Raw genomic sequence first — 20,421 nt, forward strand, 5'->3', positions numbered from 1 at the left:
CGCGTTCTTCAGGAAACTGATCCATTCTTATTAATGTTGCATCTCTTTGTACTTCATGCCATAAAATTCTTCCTCTTCTTTTTCTTCTTGATGTGTAGTGCTTAGGAAGTAGGTTTAAGAAAAAAGGAGTGTTTAATACACTACAGATTTTGCTGTAGCGACTACCAAGAAAATGTGCTCATCTTCTCGTCTGTGGTTCTTAGTCTTCCTGATTTTTTTAAAATGTATTAGAACTTCTCTTAATTTTTCAGTTCCATAGTGTCAGTAGAACTATATTGAAATAGTAAATTTCTGCATGAGCGGAATGTCTCCTGGATATGATCTCGATAGAGATCCTTCACAGTGCAGTAGAGTGGCTCTAGCCAGTTAGTTCTCTTCTTTCCTCACCCCATCTTAGTTTTTTACATCTGTAAAAGGTGATCATCACAGAGATGTTACACAGGAATTAGAGAAGGTCCACTCATGTTCTTGGCACACTCACTCAAAGCAGTCAGTAGTTAGCTAATGATTACAGTCATCGGTAGTTCAGGTTTCTGCTGAGTGAATTTTGTGTGTGTTTTTAAATTGACACCCATCATATAATCCAATATATATGTTTCCCTAAGGGATAATCCCCGCATCTGTAAAATTGCCATTGAGAATATACTGTGCCTGTGAAAAGATGTGTTTGAAGACAAATGTTTTCTGTCGAATCATTAACCAACGGTTAGCAACACTACTCAAAATAATAATTATATTTTAGCAGGCTAGGAAGTACATAATTTAGTTAGAAATGCACACAGGAGGCTCTGTCAGGAGAAACGTAGCTAGTGTTAGTCTGTGGTGCCATCCTCATCTAATCACTTGTCACACTTTAGAATATTTATATCTGCTTGAGATTGTAGGCAATTACAGGTTGACAGTCTATGGTAAATCAACAAAATTTTCCATAAAGTTGGTCTGAAGTCAGTTGCTTGGCATTTGGACCCTAATTTTTCCCAGAAATAAAAATGACGCTTATGGATCAGTGTCTAGGTTACTCCTCAAAACCCTATTTAACCCCTGTATGTTTGCAGTGAAGAAGGAAAGGCTGGAGGTTTGGTGGCTTAGGGTTGGAAAGAAACCAAAAAAAAAAAAAGAGTGCACTTGCCTGTGTGTGTTTAAACTACATTCTAGATTTTAAAAACTAACTTGATCACAAGTATAATCTTATTTCTTTGAAAAACTGTTGATCCCTGGAGAGAGTAAAAGGGAAAACATAAGCCTTGAAAAGAACAACTTCCTCCCTATCTCCCAGTCCCTCCAGTAGTTTGCAAAGTAATTTTTTTTTTTTTTTAAACGGTGAGTAGACTCCTATTTTCAAATGAAATCTTGTGTGGGATCCTAACGCTGACAGTATCTATGTTATTAATATCACTGTAGTTAATAAGCTTACTTGCAACCTTTGCTTATTATCAAGAAAACAATGACACTTTATTTCCATGAATCCAGCACTTAAACATTAGGAGCTCAGGATGGTGAACCGCAGATCTCTAGCAGTCTCAGCACTCACATTCATTAATTTGGTTGTGCAGTGTTGTGATAATCCTGATTTATAGTGATAAGTAGTGACTACTCATAATAGTTTTTTTTTTTTTTTAACAGCTTGCCTTGCAACCTCAAGATACTCATCCATCAGTCTGATCCATATGATTGAAAAACGAAATAAGTTTCTGCTTCAAAGCTAAATAATTGACAGTATCTAATAAATCATTATTTAGAAGTTGGGACTAACATCCCAAACTTACAATATTGAAGCATACTGTGAAAATAACCTTTGACGCCTCCTCACCCTCTTCTTTCTTCCCCCTCTTTCACGGGCCCCGGAGTTGACTCTGTAAAGCAAGAGAGAGTGCCTTTCCCTGTGTGTCTGCAGCTTTGTAACACAGCGCACCTTCACCTTTTCCTCCTCATCAGCTGTCCACTGGCCAAGACCAGTCCCACATGTCAGTGTCTCTGAAATATTCCTTGGCACGTCCCTTCTTCCCACTCCCAGCTTCCAAGCGCAGGTCGCATTTGCTCCCTCTGTGTACAGGTAACGTGAGCCCTTCTTGCAGCCCGCTGTGGATCATAGATGCCTGCGTACCTGCTCCCTTCTGAGGTGAGGGCCTTGGATGCACGAACTGCCTCTTGGCCGTCTTTGTAGTGGTAGTACTCTTAAACACATGTCCAGTTAACATCACTGTTGTTTCTACTAAGTGGAATTAAAACTCTTATAAAACTTTTTCCTGCTTTTCAACTTCTGCCTTCGGGATGTTTTCACTCTAGAGGGGCATTTGAATTTACGGTAGGGGAAACGTATCTAAAAGGCTAAGTGAGAATTACAGACTTTCGGGAATTCGAAGGGTCCGTTACCAAGGTTGTGGATCAGGTTACAGTATGTGAATCTCATTCCTACTTGAAATGAAACCTTCTTGAGGGTAGGGATTGTATTTGTTAGTTTGTTTGTAGATCTCCACCAGCACCTCGCACATATTCTGTACTCAGTAAATACAGGCTGAAATAAATTCACTCAGCAAATTAGGGGACTGTGGCTATGTGATGTCTCTGTGTCTAGCTAATGGTTTGATTTATCCAACTATTGTTGGTCTTTATTTATAGGCTGTGCATACAGGGCTGATTTTTGTCGGGCATTAGCTGATTGCCAGAATTTATCTCCAGAACCTGCCCTAGGGAAGGCAGGTGCTCCTCTTTGCCGTATCAATAGGGTACTTAAGATGAGCAAAATTAAAAATATAATTAAATATTGTTTATTAGATTAAGATTTGTCCTTCCTTCAGTTTAGATTTCTGTATAAGACAGATTTTTGTTAGGGAAAGATTATTGAATGTGAAAACTTTTGTCCTTTGCTGTTTTCAAGGACTGTTTTTCCCTTCTCTTAATGTACACAGATTTATATATTTTCAAAACCAAAATACATCTAATTAATACTTTCTACTTGAATTTGACAGCATGACATCTTCCAGTCAGGTAGCTCTCTACCACAAAAGCCAATTAAACACTTCATATAACAAGTTACCTTCTTAGAAAAGCTAACTTACCTGCTTCCCCCCATGAGGTCTCTGTATACAGTGTGCTATATACAGTTGAATACAGTTGCCTGTATTCAACTCGACTGTAGGTACTTTCTGAGCAAGGACCGATGGAACCAAGGCAGAGAGGAGAAAACTCTGTACTTGAAGGCAAGGATAAGAGAAGCCATTTCTCTTCCTGGCTCAATTAAGACGGTACTGATCGTCAGGTCCCATTAACCTAGTGGGTCACTACCTTGCATGTATTAGCAGCAGTCCCACTGTGACGTGTAGCGGTCTTGCCACGTCACGGACACATTTATGAAGATGGATAACAGTGAAGGTTCAGTGTTAACTTTTATTGTCAGGCAGGCTGTACACGAAACTGTCTGGTATTGGCTTTTGCTTTGATTTATGAGAAGGTTGCCACATGAAGAAGACGTCACGTAAAACAGCACTGCTAGCAGCAGTATGATTAGATGCAGTTGTAAGTATAGCAGATAATTGCTAATAGATTCATCATCCTCTCTTGCCAGTTCCATACTTTGGATGGGTGGATCCTCTTAGCAGTGCAGTACCTGCTCTTTCCCAAAGGAGTAGGTCCCTCACTTGCTTTCACCTGGGTGAGCATGTTTCTCCAGAGGTTTCCTCTAAACAGTAGCTAGCAGTGTGATGCTGCTTGTCTTAAGAAGGGATCGTTATGTAGTCGACTTGACGGTCCGCTTATCCTGCCATGAGAGCAGCAAGTAATTACCTATTGGTTTTGCCTGAGGGCACACAAGCGCACACTCTCCCACACACACCCTGGAGATGGAAGGACTCTGAAAATCTGGCTCTTGAATATCTACTCCAAGGAGTAGCAGGTGGTTCTTCTGGAAAATGGCACCTCTAGCTTCTTGCTCAATAGGACTTTTGTCCCCAAGGAGAATAGTCATTGCTTTGCCTCGGCTTTTTAGTTTCAATGCATGTTGGTTTGGTGGAGTGTCTTTTATGCTGTAAAAACTTTCCTTCCCTTTGAAATCTTTGTTTGGTCTCTGTAGTTCCAGTTGTGTCTTAATATGCAAGAAAAGCAGCTGTGTTTTCCTTTAAGCAAATATAATTGTAGGGGAAGGCGTCTCTGTTTATCCCATGGACAACCACATTATGGGTAATGCCAAAAAAAAAAAAAAAAGGAAAGAAAGAAAAAGCTTGGGACCCCAAAGAAATGACGTAGGTCTTTTCAACTCTCTGTAAAGCAGAGGAGTGCTGCCCTTTGTGTGGCCACTGCCTGCAACCAGCACTTTCTCGAGAGCCAGCAGCTGTGGGGAGCTGGGGACAGACACGTTCATAGGAGAAATCGCCACCTTTCTTTCCTCGCAGGAATAGATGGGGGCGGCCCGGGCAGCTCTTCTGGTCTGTGTCCCTAGTTTTCAGGCAGCCACATTTCTGAATTTTCTGTATTTATTTTTGGCTGTGCTGGGTATTTATTACTGTGCGCGGGCTTTCTGTAGCTGTGGAGAGCGGGAAGTACTCCAGTTGCTATGCTGGGATTCTTCATTGTGGTGGCTTCTCTTGTCGTGGAGCATGGGCTTAGTTGCCCCACGGAACCTGGGATCCTCCTGGACCAGGGATCGAACTTGTGTCCCCACATTGGCAGGTGGGTTCTTAAGCACTGGATCACCAGGTCCACATTAACAGAGCCCCCTACATTTCTAATCATAGTTGAACCTGCCTCCATTTCAATACTCTAGTTGAGACTTATGTGTGCCATTTATCAAATTAAATTGTGGCAAGGTAGAGCCATCCTCTGATCTTCTATTAACTTCTTTATCCAGGGAGATGCTCTGTGCAACTGTGGGAGGTGTGTTGGGGGCCAGAGTGAGGCACTCGGCCCGTGGCAAAGGTCATCAGGAAGGAGGCTCGGCATACGCAAAGGCGGGATCGAGCCTCAGGAGTCCCCCTGGAAATCCTCGAGCATCTACCCCCATAACCAGAGCCTGCCTACTTTACTGCTTTGTGCTCTCACCTACACCTCTGACTTTACGGGGGGCTGTCCCCCACCACCTCTTTCGGAGAAGGAGTTAACTTAGAGCTCCAGTTAATAAAAATTCCTGGGCGTGACAAGAGTGTTTTAACCTACAAACTCCCCTGAAGATTCTCTAGCCTGCCTGACAGGCTTGTCCAGCCACATGTGATTACTCACAGCCTCCCAACCGTGAGAGGCATGAGATGCTTTAAACCTTCTAAGAACAGGTTCCTTAGAAAAGTTAGAAAACCATTAGTATAATGGGCTGATTAGAAATTGTATTGGTGAAGGGTTTTTCTTTTGTTGAGCCAATGTTTGTTGCTAAGTCTCCACATCCCCTGCCCTTACACACATTAATGAATATATAGAAGAAATAAGTATTAACCTTTGATATAAATCACGTTAGACCTTAGGCTAAGTAAATTCTTTCCTTAACTAAAACCCACTACACCCTCACCCTATAGGAATGTAGCTTTATTTGGGTGGCATCTGTTTTAAGAATAATCACCCCTGGAGAAATAAGTGTCCTGGTTGACTGACCACTGTCACAAGGAGAGGGTCATAAATTGTCAGCAGGCCCCCTGGCCAGAAGATGATGTAACACCCCTAAGACCTCTGTATACATTTGTATGAAGCACCTGACTTTGATAAAAGTCAGGACTGCTGACCCCACGTGACTTTTGTATAACATCTCAGTGTATAAAAGTAGACCATGGAAAATAAAGAATTGGGATCAGTTTCTCGAAACACTGGTCTCCCCATGTCGCTCTCTCTCTCTCACTCTGGCTGAGTCTCCATCTGGAGCACGGAACCCACCCAGCTTACTAATTTTGCCTGGGCTTTTAAGATCCGACCGGGGAGGCCTCAGTGTCTCCTCTCCTTCAGGAGAACGGAAGGACGCCTGTGGCCTACGTAAGTGGTGCAAGCTTCTTGTCTTGAAGTTTTATTGGTCTCCCGCATAAACCAAGCTTCTCAGCCTCTTTTCTCCACTGATTTTTCCTACTGAGCTATCCTCATTCTATTACTCTTTACATCTTTAATTAATATCTAATTGAAGCTATTGTATCCTGATCCTTGCCGACGCCGTCCCCGCTTCGAACTCCCTGGATCAGCCGGGGTTGGACCCCCGCAGAGGTGGTCTTCTCTCAAGTGGTAGAACGAAAGTATCCAGGCAGAGGCAGACATGAGTGATCTTTGGAAGCAGAAGGTGGCCCTGGCCCAAGCAGGTTGCATCTACTAGCTTCTGCTGCCTGGAAGGCTCTGTGCCTGGAATGGCTCGAAGTGACCAGGCAGGCCCCTGCCATAAAGCAGGACACACAGCAGCAGCTGGGGAGTCACGCTTGGCCCTCCACTGCAGGCGGCAGGCAGGAGACGGTGCCCAGGAACTCCGCTGTCTGAGGAGGGGAGCCAAATTATGAAGGCTGGATGTGAGATGGTGTCATTAAGGGCTTCCTGGAAAGAGAGAGCAATTAAACTCAAAGCCAAATGAACGACTGTGCTAATATATAGGGAATGTCTGTCGCTCAGTCGTGTCCAACTCTTTGCAACCTCTCCAGGCAAGAACACTGGAGTGGGTAGCCTTTCCCTTCTCCAGGGGATCGTCCCAACTCAGGGATTGAACCCAGGTCTCCTGTATGGCGGGCAGATTCTTTACCATCTGAGCCAGTTCCAGATTCTTTACCAGTTTCACTTTCAATATATAGGGAAGGTACTCCTTAAAATGCTTGTGCAGGCTCTAGTGACTGTCATGAAACTTTCTTTTAAGCACATACTTTTTTAAAAGGGTGAATGCTGAACCTGAACCTCATGCCAGCTTTAAAAGCAGACATAGTTAAGATCAAGGCTTAAACTTGAATAGGGGCCTACTCTTGTGCTCCCCACTCTTTTTCTCCAGGAAGTAAAGACATAGACTGCTAAGCCCAGATAATTTTTCCTGGCTTTGCGTGCCTTTTGGAGGGATGTGAAATGAGTCAGAAAGGTGTATTTTCTGGTCTCTTCCTCACTTTCAGAAGCCTTGGATTTTGTACAGCAAAGTTCTGGTTGGAAGAAAGCCAGGCTTCCAGTGAGAATCAACATCACACAGTACTCAGCCTTAGCTGCAGGACCACAAGGATGTGTAGAACTGAGAGAGTCGAACCCAAGGCTAAGGCTGGAACACCACAGAGGCTGGAAGGCTAAGGGATCTGGAGTGCCCTGATTGATTGGTGATGTTTGTCGTTGGCATGCGCGTTAAGAGAGTTGCTGGTTTTCCTTTGACTTGCTACCCCTGCTTTAGAAGCCTATATAAAAGTCTGTTTACCTCCCTTAATTGATAGCACCTCCCCCGAAATAGGAAGGATAGAGAAAGGAAGAAGGAAGAAAGGCTGTGTAATGCAATTTTAATATCTTTCTCTTTTCACTGTTTACATACCAGCAGGTTTGGGGAAATGAAATAACCACAAGACGGGACTTTTATGTTTTGTTACCTCTTGTCCTGACATAGCTCCTAGTAGGAAGGCCAGTTTCTTTTTCCTTACTTCAGAGCACCAGTGGGACCATGACTGGTATTTGCTGGGACTTAAAAACAAACTTAGAATTGAAAATACTGTTGGCAAAATGTCTTTAATGTGCAGTCATATCTGCTGTTTTCTTTTATAATGAGTAAGAGAATATATTAACATTGCACTTTGGTTAGCATTTGTAATACATGCAGAGATACTAACCTTCAGTGCATTTCTGAAATAGTGTCTCATGGGTAGAAGCCTTAGTTTACAAGCAGGGAAATAAGACTGCACTCAAATGACCTCTTTCCTAAATATCCAAAGTAGTAAAACTCCATCTGTTAAACGATTCTTCCTTCAGTCTAAATACTGGTGCTTATAGCTAATATTGGAAACTGAAAACTGATAAAAATTAATCGTATTTGGTAGAAATTAATATTATAATTGATTTACCATTGTTTTGAAAAGTTTAAATGAAAGCATTTAGTACTTTATTTTATTATGTGTGGTTGTGATAAAAATTACCTCATCAGTTCATGCAGTTTGGATAACCAAACCGATCACGTGCGTGTGTGCCTCAACTTCTGCGTAGTAATCAATCCACACATATCTATTGTGGTTTTATTATGTGCAAGGTCCCAGGTTCTCATATCCTTCACAACAGCTTCTCACCAGGCACTAGGGAGGCCATCTTTAATTTCTCGTCAGTATTGCAGAAAAGAAACTCCTTCGGTGCCCAGCTTTCCCCCAGTCCCCACTGTGGCCTGGGCCGCAGGGCCGTCACAGTCAATGCTGTCCTTGCCAGCAGTCTGTCTCGCATCTGAAAATGAAAGCATCCCTGGTCCTCTCACATTTCTCCCCGCTCCTGAATGCCCTTTGGTGGTTAATGTTTTCGAGGGTGGAGCTAGGGGGAACATCACACGACATAAAGGAGCTGAAAAGTTAGCCGACATTTTTAATTAACGCTGGCACTCCTGGGCCTCCTGCTGAGGACTGCCAGCCTGCCTTTACAAAATGACATTTATGACGTGAAGGATATAGAAACTCATGGAAAGCGGCTGAAAACCAGTTCCTGGCCTGTTTGAACACTGGTTTAATGGCAATTGAACTTTAACTGTGTGGTGTTGATTATTCTTGAAATGTCCAGCTTGTTTTAGACAGGACTTTGCTGCCACTAAAGGAAATTAAAGCAGTTTGCTGTCGATTCTGTTGAGTTCCCCCTCAGTACCTAGTCACAGGCAGCAGCTCTGCCACCAGCAGTGGGCGAATCTGTGCCAAGTGTAATTACTCCAAATACAATTCCATTTATTCATAGGGAAGGCTGTTGCTCCCCGTGAGAATGTAGTTGAGAGAAGAAAAGATGTATAGGTTTATGTTAATTATACTCCCCATGCTGGAGGTTTGATTTTAACATGAGTGCGACTTTTTAATCCCTTTATCAGAAACACAGGCAGGAACCTTGTTTGCCACCGTCTGAACTGTTTGTGGGCACCTTCAAGTTATGTGAACGGTCACCAACTTTCACACGAATTGTGTTCTAAAACTTGGTTTTTAAGTTTGAAAGTGGAAACCCATTTTTCTTAGAAATAAGCTAATAGCTAAGAGGTTCCCAGAACAACCTCCCAAAGTTGATCAGTTGAGATAATAATAACAATAGTAATAATAGCAGCCACTGTTATTTTGTTAAAATGCTTACCATGTAGCAAGCATTATATTGAGAGCACATGCATTATCTTACTAACGTTTACAACAGTCTTAAATGGTAAGCGCCCATGAAGAAGTTGCCCTTTAGAGAGGTTAAGCAACTTGCTCCAGCTTCCAGAGCAAGAGAAAGGTGGAACCCAGGTTGGGACGTGGGTGTTTTAGGTACCTGATTCTGTGTTAATTAACCATCACAGTAAGTGGTGCACATAGAAGCAGTGAGTGTATTGTGGAAGCTAACTTTGATCGTACTGCTTTATTAGAAAAAAGCTCATCTTGATTCCACTTGGGATGTTAGGAACACTTGCCTCCCCAGTGTACTAGTTTGGACATATTTCCTCATATGTCCCCCTTATGCCTGCACATTCACCCGGGCTAAGATAGTGGTGAGGAGAAGTGGAGAGGGTGCCCTGGTAGCCCTGTAGTGAGGGCCTGGGCAGCCGGTGGTGTTTGGCAAATGCTGTGCCAGGTTCTGGAAGTACCGTAGAGACTAAACAGACAGGAGCCCTGCCTTCTTGGAGCTTACAGACTAATGGGAAAAATGACTAGTATCCCAAATAACGTGACAGTTATAGCTGTGCTAAGTTCTGTCTAATGCTATGAGAGCATATGATGTGGGAATCCACCATGAACGGTCAGGGATGACCCCTTTTCAGGCTAAGATAATAGGTGTTATCCTAGCTGATAACACCTATTATCAAGCAAGTTGCTTAACCACTCTAAAGGGCAACTTCTTCATGGGCGCTTACCATTTAAGACTGTTGTAAACATTAGTAAGATAATGCGTGTGCTCTCAATATAATGCTTGCTACATGGTAAGCATTTTAACAAAATAACAGTGGCTGCTATTATTACTATTGTTATTATTATCTCAACTGATAATAGGGGGAGCTTTATGGAAGGTCATTTAAGCAGCAAGATCAGCCTGTGTTAAGGCCCCAAGGAAGGAGCATAGCTCCTTTGGGATTCTGAAAGGAAGCCTGCAGGAAAGCAGAGTGGAGAGAGATGAGATGGGGGTCGGGGAGAACCATGTCCTACTTGGCCATAATTAGTATTGTGAATTTTATCCCAAAAGCGGTAGAAAGTGTTCGAAAGATTAGCATTATAACCTGTAAGTTCTAAGATTCATTTATAAAGGGGAACTCCAGTTGTTGTGTTCATAGTGAATTGCAGTAGAAATGAGGCTGGAGGACTTAGAAACCAGCAGAAAACTAACTACGAGATTTTTAAAATATTCCTGGTGGTGGTGGTGACTTGATCTAGAATAATGACGATGGAGAGAAAGAGGTCGATTTCAGATCTATTCTAGAAGTTTAATTGATAAGACTTAGTGACATTGGATATTGGGAATGAGAGAAGGGTAGATATCAAGGTGATTCCCTGATTTGAGAAGGTCCATCCACTGAGATGGGGAAGAAAGAGCAAATTGAGGGTAGAAGAAAGAATTGTTTGATTTTAAAAACGTGGCACGTATAAAATCTTCAGTGTGAATAGCACGAGGCAGTCACCTGTAGGAAGGCAGGACTGGAGATACAGAATTTGATAGTTGTTAGCTCGTCAGTGGCATTAAGGCCATGAGAGTGGTTGAGATCATGGTGGAGAGAGTATATAGAGAGAAGAGCAGAGAAACTCCTACATCTGGAGATCCGTTAGAAGAAGAGCTGGAGGAGAAACAAGGAAGGAAATGTAGTGTTTACAGAAGCCAAACGTCCCTTTCACAAGGAGAGAATAATTTACTCAAGCAAGTCCATGCCAGTGGGTCCTACAAAACATCTACTAAGAATGATTGGATTTGGTCACTTGGATATGAATAGAAGCGAGTGGATGGAAGGTAGGGAGTGGAGGTGGCTGTCATAAGAATAGTGTTTGCTAGAGTTGGGCTTTCAACAATATGAAAGCCACTAGCCATGGGTGACTGTTTAGTTTTAAATTAAGTAAGATATGAAGTTTTACCTCTGATGCATTAGTCACCTTTCAGGTGATCAGTAGCATACGTGACCTTCACCAGTGTGTTGGGCTGCATAGACATGACCCTTGCCATCACTGCAGGGAGTTCTCGGATTAGCACTCTTCTGGAGAAGGTGGGCAAGCTCATGAAAATGATACAGTAGGGAAAGAAATGGTTATCAGAGAGGCACCCTTTCTCCAAAGTAACTGTAGAAAAGGTGCAGATCCAGATTTTATGGTGGGTCAGTGAGGGAGTTGTCTCTTGATTTCTGTTTTTCTCAGTGAAAACTAGAAATATGGTCAGGAGTGAAGGGGGAATGGAAATGGAATGAAATAGTCATTGGAAGGGGGCAAGAGTGAATTTACCACACAACTGTAGAAACATGGGAGGTAGAAATTAGTGGCTGCCTGTGAATTTACCCTGGTGATATGATTTCCCTCCAGAAACACTCACTGGAGAGCTGCATTCAAGGCCAGTCACATGGCAGATGTTCAGAGACTGGAGCTGCGTGCGAAGGCTTAGATTAATACTGCTGAATTGGACCCCTTGGGGAGATGTAAAACTAACGGGGCTCAGCATGGGGAATCCAGGCCAGGACACAAATTGAGAAATGCATTGTTCGCTCCTGCAGCAACACATCATTTTCCCTTTACGTAGGAACCACTGAGATTCTGCCTCTGAAATGCTCGTGTGTGAGGCGCATCATAATCATTTGAAGAATTTGTGTGCAGGAGGTTGTTGTTTTCTCTACTTTCATGGTTAGTCTTGTTAATTTCCGTCTCCACAGCAGCAGCTGAGAATGTTAAGCCAATTTGCTAAATCTTGCCTGTCCTCAGAAAAATGCCAAAATCTGTTTATGTAGCACAAGAGGTGAGATTGGATGATGTGTTACGGCATCAATACCGAACACTTTAATCAGAACCGAAAAGAGAAATGTTTGAACTTTTAAACTAAAGAGTAATTTTGTGGGTGTTCCATAGATGCAGTGTAGTTCACTGTGATTATATATCCCATATAAACTCTTCACTTTTATCTGTTACGAAATTTCTTTGGTGTTGTATCCCTCATATGGGGAAATATTAGCTCTTTGAATTCATAATATATTTGCCTTCCAAAAATTGGTCAGTAGTGTTACCATAGATTAGTTGTTCTTAATGATAGAGATCAAACATAGTCTGAATTAGTAACCCACCTTCTAAGTTCTTTTCTCTACCAGTTACCTTGAACATATCTATTTCCCAAATGCAAAGAGTTCCCCCACCACCACCCTCCATTCCACGGCCTTTCAGAGACTTAAAAGATTAATATTTATAATATTTTCCAAGTTTCAAAGATGTAAGGCACTAGGTACAAAATCATGTTGTTTGAGCACTTAAAAAAAAAAAAAGCCTCAATATTCAAACCCTTTGAAATTGGATTTAGTTCCTGTGGAAACTTATCACTGTTGTAGATAGTGCCCTCACCCACGGGTGAAAAATAAAGTCAATTCAGAGAATGATTTTATAATTGTATAACATGGCCTGGGAAGTAGACGTTAGGAACATGTGGAGTTGTGCTCTCTGCTGTTACACTGGTTCATATTAGATTGTGTTTGAAAACAACCTTGCATGTGTCACCATCTGTGCTTCACTTTGAGGCCAGAATAGGTATATAGTGGTTTAGTAGAAGTTTAAGTGGAGTCCCTTTCTCCTAGTAACATGAGTAGTAGCTGATGAGAAGGTAAGGAATATGAGACATTTTAAAAATAAAATTAGTTATGGGAGGGGAGGGAGAGGGAAGAGTCCCAATTGCCCCTTAAGAAAGGTGGGCATTTGCAGGTTATGCATTTAGTAGAACTCATGTTGATGAACTCGAAAAGTGGGCAGCTGAGGGCAGACTGTTTGGAGGCTGATAGTAACAGTAGTCTAGGCATGAACTGTTGGAGAAGGCAATGGCACCCCACTCCAGTACTCTTGCCTGGAAAATCCCATGGATGGAGGAGCCCGGTGGGCTGTGGTCCATGGGGTCACTAAGAGTCAGACACGACTGAGTGACTTCACTTTCACTTTTCACTTTCATGCATTGGAGAAGGAATTGGCAACCCACTCCAGTGTTCTTGCCTGGAGAATCCCAGGGACGGGGGAGCCTGGTGGGCTGCCGTCCATTGGGTTGCATAGAGTCTGACACGACTGAAGCGACTTAGCAGCAATAGCAGCAGGCATGAACTGTAGCTTAACCTAGGGTGGTGTAGGGGGAACCGAGGAAGGGTTGAAAGTGAAAGGCTTTTCCAAGAAGGAACTAGCAGTCTCAATGACTTCTTCAGTAGGAAGTATTCAACCAGAACAAAAAAGCCAAAATTGGATGCGTGATGCTGAGCTAACAATACTGCGGTTGGTGGAAAATGGAAGGAAGATCTTGTCTAGATAAGAAAATGGAAATCAAAGAAACTGGCCATATCCAGTTGTTGCCTAGTCTAGTGGTCTTCAAGATAGAAAGGATATGAGGACCATCAGATCGAGTCCCTAGCTTCAGAGGGGTAGGATTACTATCTGCGTATTTTACAAAGAATGGAAACCCCGAGAAACCTAAGATCACGGAGTTTCTAACTGATGGGGAGCAACTAGAAAACCCATTTCATCACACACAAAGCAAAAGGAGAGAACCCCCAGAGGGAAGAATAACTTCCACAGGAGAAGAACAGCAGGGACAACGACCTGAGCTCTGGAAATGGCTCCCCTTTACACGAGAGGAGGAGGTTGGGAGAGAGCAAAGAGAAAGAGAAGGGACCAGCTTCTCTGACAGACAAGAGAAATCTATAGGCTTTTCAAACACTCAGTGGTGCGTTATTCCCAATGGCTTGCCCTGTGACTTAAAATAATTAGGCAGTTTCTCTGTCTCATTTCTCACAAGGTTTCTGAGATTGAATCAGAAGGGCTTGTGCCAAAGGCTGGCGTGTCCTCAGGCATTTCCAGGTTTGCACTCCCATCTCAGCTCTTCTGTCACCAGCACTTGCTGATGCCTTTAGAAGGAGAATCCTCCTTTTCGTGGCTTCTTCCCTTTCTTCCAGTGGATTTCTTCCCTAACTCGTATGAATTGCCATTGCTGTCAGATGATTCATCTAGCTTTGGGGATTTCCTACTGAAAGATTTCCCTTCCACTCCTCCATCTCACCAACCCCACTTTTAATATTCCTTTCTGTGGACTTCAGCTTTAACCAAGAGGTCTGTTTTTCTCCTTAATCATACCCACGTCTACCCTCCTTTCTGCCTTCTTGTCTTTCTTTTTAAAGACTCACAGTGGGGACTTCCTTGGTGGTCCATTAGCTAAGACTGTGCTCTTGATGCAGAGGGCCCAGGTTTGATCCTGGTCAGGAAACCAAATCCTACATCCTGCAGCTAAGACCTGGTGCGGTCAAATAAATAAATAAATAAAGACTGTTGAATCAAAACACTCCCCTTTTCACACAAGCTTCCCTTCTACCCAACTTTGGAGTAGTTCACTTCTGCTAATTGCTATACTTAATGGGAGTTCCTTTATTGCTGACAGAGCGTGTCCTTGCTGACACTGTTTATGGCTTTCTGATCTGTATGTGAATTTTCATATGAGTCTTAAAAAAGAAAAAAGTTCATTAGTGACATCACTGCCTCCAAACTTTCTTCTCTTCTTCCGCAGCCTTTCCTTCTTCCTCTTTTCTGTTTGGAGTGCCTTGCAGTCCTATCTCACTGCCTGGGCCTTTCTTGTTCTTTAAGGCTTCTGAATTCATTCATCTGAGACCGTTTCCAGTCATCTCCAGCCAGCTGTGCTCCCTCCTTTCATATTTTTACTGTTCCCAGATGTGCCCCATAAAAGCAGCTCTTATAGGATGAGTATATGTCTCTCTCTCTCTCTCACACAGACAGACAGACAGACACACACACACACAAACACACACAACCTGGTATAGAGCAAGCACTCCATAAAGGATATTAAACTAACCTAATCCCACTGCCTTCCTCTCTTTACTGCCCATTTTCTTATTTGCCAATTTCCTGCTGTCTGACTTCTGTCTTATGCCTTATAGTGAAATTATTTCTCTAAATTGCTGGGGATTGAATTCCACGGCGTTTTATTGGTCTGTATTTTTGCTTTTTTCCTTTTTCATGAAGCTCTGGTTTCCCAGCCTTGTGATGCTGTGTCATACTGGTTCTTCCCTCCACTCCCAGTTCTCTGACTGCTCCATCTTCCTTCCCTGTCACCTCCCCCCAAGCAGGGCTGCTGCCCAGACCTCAGGTGTCCCTCCTGCCATCTCTCTCCTCACTCCCCACCTTTTCTTGCTGGGAAGGCCCAGTCCGTGATGGTGGCCCTGTTCCCAGTGATGAGCTCTGACTCCATGCTCTAGACCTTGGTGGGTTGTTTCCACTTGGGAGCAACATCACTTGAGCAGTTCCATTCTTTTAATCCCCAGGTGTAAGCCGTGCTACTGCACAATTGCACTCATCTCACACGCTAGGAAAGTGATGCTCAAAATTCCCCAACCCAGGCTTCAGCAGTACATGAAGCGTGAACTTCCAGATGTCCAGCTGGTTTTAGAAAAGGCAGAGGAACCAGAGATCGAATTGCCAACATCCACTGGATCATCGAAAAAGCAAGAGAGTTTCAGAAAAACATCTATTTCTGCTTTATTGACTGTACCAAAGCCTTTGACTGTGTGGATCACAATAAACTGTGGAAAATTCTGAAAGAGATGGGAATACCAGACCACCTGACCTGCCTCTTAAAAAACCTGTATGCAAGTCAGGAAGCCACAGTTAGAACTGGACATGGAACAACAGACTGGTTCCAAATAGGAAAAGGAGTACGTCAAGGCTGTATATTGTCACCCTGCTTATTTAACTTATATGCAGAGTACATCATGAGAAACGCTGGGCTGGAAGAAGCACAAGCTGGAATCAAGATTGCAAGGAGAAATATCAATAACCTCAGATATGCAGATGACACCACCCTTTATGGCAGAAAGTGAAGAAGAACTAAAGAGCCTCTTGATGAAAGTGAAAGAGGAGAGTGAAAAAGTTGGCTTAAAGCTCAACATTCAGAAAACTAAGATCATGGCATCCGGTCCTTTCACTTCATGGCAGATAGATGGGGAAACAGTGGAAACAGTGGCTGACTTTATATTTTTGGGCTCCAAAATCACTGCAGATGGTGATTGCAGCCATGAAAGTAAAAGACGCTTACTCCTTGGAAGGGAAGTTATGGGCAACCTAGACAGCATATTCAAAAGCAGAGACATTACTTTGCCAACAAAGGTCCATCTAGTCAAGGCTATGGTTTTTCCAGTAGTCATGTATGGATGTGAGAGTTGGATTATAAAGAAAGCTGAGTGCTGAAGAATTGATGGTTTTGAACTGTGGTGTTGGAGAAGACTCTTGAGAGTCCCTTGGACTGCAAGGAGATCCAACCAGTCCATCCTAAAGAAGATCAGTCCTGGGTGTTCTTTGGAAGGAATGATGCTGAAGCTGAAACTCCGATATTTTGGCCACCTGATGCAAAGAGCTGACTCATTTGAAAAGATCCTGATGCTGGGAAAGATTGAGGGCAGGAGGAGAAGGGGACGACAGAGAATGAGATGGTTGGATGGCATCACCAACTCAATGGACATGGGTTTGGATAGACTCTGGCAGTTGGTGATGGACAGGGAGGCCTGGTGTACTGCAGTCCATGGGGTCCCGAAGAGTCAGACACAACTGAGTGACTGAACTTAGCTGAACTGAAGCCATGTGTGTGTTGCCCTTCTTTATGTCCACATCTATCAGTTACCGCATCCTTGCTTCCCAGTGCCTCTGTTCCTGCCTGTCCTTATAGCTGGACACAGCTCCACTGGCCTCCCAGCCTGGATGCTTCCCACTTTCATCCATCTGTTTTATTCACATCCGGTCAGCTTTCTAAGAGAGCACCTTTGTAAATGTATTCTCTCATTTAGAAAGGTTGGTGGCTTGTCTTCCCCTGCAGAACAGAATCTAAGTATCTTCTGCCTTGTCAGAAGACCATCCGCATCCCTGTGCCTCCCTTTTCAGCACCACCTCACCTCTGCCAGCCTCCCTGCAACCTGATCCCCTGGACATGCCCAGTTTGACTGAGACCTGGGCCTTGGCTCACGTGGAGCCTCTTACGTGTCCTCTTGCTGTTTTACCCTTCATTGATGGTAAGACTTCCAAGACCCTGTCTCCTCTCCTCCATGGACTCCGTAGATTACCCTCAGCTACTTCCTCAGGACAGCTGTAGCACTTCCTGATGTACACTCTGACCCTGGACCCACCTGTGAGCTTTATGAGGGTGTTTCTTTTACAGATATGAATATTTTTCCCTCTTTGTGTTTCTGCACATGTTTACCTCCCCCTTCACCTGATGTCTAGGTGACATTTTTCTGCCTGGCCATTTCCTGGAGGTTTGCTGGCATGGCCTAGGGCGCCCTCTTTGGGATTTCCCTCTTGCCATGGGCAGACCCTCAGCCTCCTCCCCTACAGATTGTCACCAGGACAGGAAACAGACAGAAGGCCCAGCTCTAGCCCTCTTTCCACTCCTCATTATTAGCACTCTGACACTTTGGGGGCTTCCCTGATAGCTCAGTTGGTAAAGAATCTGCCCACAATGCAGGAGACCCCGCTTCAATTCCTGGGTCAGGAAGATACCCTGCAGAAGGGCTAGGCTACCCACTCCAGTATTCTCGTGCTTCTGTTGTGGCTCAGCTGGTACAGAATCCACCTGCAATGCGGGAGACCTGGGTTCGATCCATGGATTGGGATGATCCCCTGGAGAAGGGAAAGGCTACCCACTCCAGTATTCTGGCCTGGAGAATTCCATGGACAGTATAGTCCATGGGGTCTCACAAAGAGTTGGACACGACTGAGTGACTTTCACTTAGGGCAGATCAGTGTGGATAATTTTATCCTTTACTTGTCACTGCAGTAAATACATTTGCAGTTCTTTCAGTTAAAGAGAGTCAGACACATTCCTCCCTGGGTGTACCTAGTATTTGGATCTTGCTTTCAAAATGTTGGTGAAAAGAAGAATATCACCTAAATGTAATATAACACGCTCTCTCATTACAGACTTAAAATTTTATCTTAATCCAGTTTTTTAGACTGTGTCACAGTCATTGAGATACATGGCGGTTTTGAAATGTTTTAAATTAAGCTATTCTTGAGTTACATTACTAGTAAAAGCACTCTCAGATTTGATCACTGCAGGGAAGAGGTAAGGGTACTGGCATGTAGTTTTATGCTTGGGTAACTCAAATGGAATTTCACCAAACATCTCACCCCCCAGTCACTCCTCAACTGAGAAAGGAGCATAGACAATTCTTCCCGAGGGTAATGCTTTTTGAAAAATTATAAGTGCCTAAAAATAGGGGCCTAACATGAAAGTGTGTGCTTGACCATATTTCTGCACAGGCTGCTGGTATCACACTGCTCAACTGGAAGATGCTCTGATTCTGTGCTACTACAATAGTTAGATTGCATTGATGAAAATGAGATAATAAATCCTGTGAAATAAGTATTGCTCCATATACGGAAGGATTACCTCTGGGACGTTGTGTCTGGTGTTCAACTTGATCTTGGCATGTCTTCGTCTCATTTCAAGTGTCCTCTGTCAGGAAAAACCCGCTAGATTTGCCAGCACTGGTACCTTCCCCTTGGCTGGGCGGGGGACAGCCACATCGACTGTATCCAGCTCTTCCTCTCCTAAGCCTGAGGACTTGAGCAGGAAGGATGCATGGTGAACCCTTCCAGAGTTTGGAAACAAATGCCTGTTTGTTCCAGCCCCGTAGGCTGGAACTTGCAGCCCCCCCTTTCCCTTATCCTTCCTCACAGGTGGGTTAGCTGCTCAGCCTGTCCCTCTGCTCTCTCTCCATCTGGACTGTTCTGGCCCATAATGCCTTCCCTTTCTTCTCCAGGAGTCCCCTCAGATTCTGGAAGGTTCTTCCCCATCTTATTGCAGCTCCTCCTACCTCCCTCCTGCCTCCAGATCTGGGCCTTGCTCTAGGACCAGTTTATCCAGTCTTCTCCTTCCTGGCCATACGAAGTAGTAAAGCAGTAGAGTGGTTGCAGAAGTGTTAGTCACTCAGTCATGCTCGACTCTTTGCAACTCCATGGTCTGCAGCCCACCAGACTCCTCTGTCCATGGGATTCTCCAGGCAGGGACACTGGAGTGGGTTGCCATTTCCTTCTCCGTGGTTGCAGAAGGCAGTCCCTAAGTAGGGAATATGATGAAGGCTGAGTAATTCTGAAAGTTACCACCACCGCCCTCCTACCAAGACAAAGCAACTGGGAACCTGTCTCAACATTTGTTTATTGTTGACAGGTCTGAAACCGGGCTCCTGGCCTCTGGTTATTTACAGGGGATCCCCTACTTAACTCAGAATTCATAAGCTCTTACTGTACGTGGCTACTCCCAGCTCTCCAAACATGTCTGTACTGGCAGATGTCATGAACATAAACACTAAACTTTGCTCTCAGAGAAAGCAGAAGCATCCAGAAGGCTTGGAGTCACCAGACTGTGGGTGTATTCGTATCTCCACGGTGTGAGGAGGTCTGTTCTCTCCATCTCGGGGCCTTATCTCTATATTCCAGGTGCTATGGACAGATCTTCCTGCTGGCTTGAAAGTTACTTCAAGAACCCAAAGGCAGCCCTCACTTGCTATTCACTGGTGATGGATGTCCGCTTGTCTGGAACACTATTCAGTTTCTGTTCCGTTCAGAATCAGAGCTCTGTTTAGCATTTTGTTTGCAACTTACCCGTTCTCATTGTAAGACTCTGTGTGCACGTTTGTCTCCCGTGCCGCCAACCCCACCCCCTCCCCGCCCCCAGTTTGGGAGTCAGTGGAAGGCAAGGAGCTTGTCTTATTCAACACCTACCATGGTGAGTGGCATGTAATGCATGCTTGATAAATGTGGCTCAGTGTTTGTTGTTGGAGTAACTGAAAGAAATAGCTCTCATATTTTCCATCCTTAGCCCAATTTCAGTGAATATTCTAAAGTAGCAAGATCGGAGGAAATGGAAATAATTCACAAAGCCTCCTAGGTAAAATAACTTAATGTAGTTTTAATTTGTGTTGGTATGAGTGCAGTGGGCTTCCTAGGTGGCGCAGTTGGTAGAGAATCCACCTGCCAATTCTGGAGATCTAAGAAACACAGGTTTGATCTCTGGGTTGAGAAGACCCCCTGGAGAAGGAAATGGCAACTCCAGTGTTCCTGCCTGGGAAATACCATGGACAGAGGAGACTGGTGAGCTACAATCCAC

The 20,421-nt window shown here is 43.9% G+C and overlaps 1 protein-coding gene across 2 annotated transcripts in view; it reads left to right on the forward strand.

The window, feature by feature from the left end:
* Nucleotides 1-20,421, forward strand: part of CHCHD3 (coiled-coil-helix-coiled-coil-helix domain containing 3) — a 292,378-nt gene that overhangs the window by 251,228 nt on the left and 20,729 nt on the right. The window lies entirely within an intron of this gene.

This window comes from Bos indicus x Bos taurus, chromosome 4 (assembly GCF_003369695.1).
Source record: "Bos indicus x Bos taurus breed Angus x Brahman F1 hybrid chromosome 4, Bos_hybrid_MaternalHap_v2.0, whole genome shotgun sequence".
In the NCBI taxonomy this organism is placed as follows: Eukaryota; Metazoa; Chordata; class Mammalia; order Artiodactyla; family Bovidae; genus Bos; species Bos indicus x Bos taurus.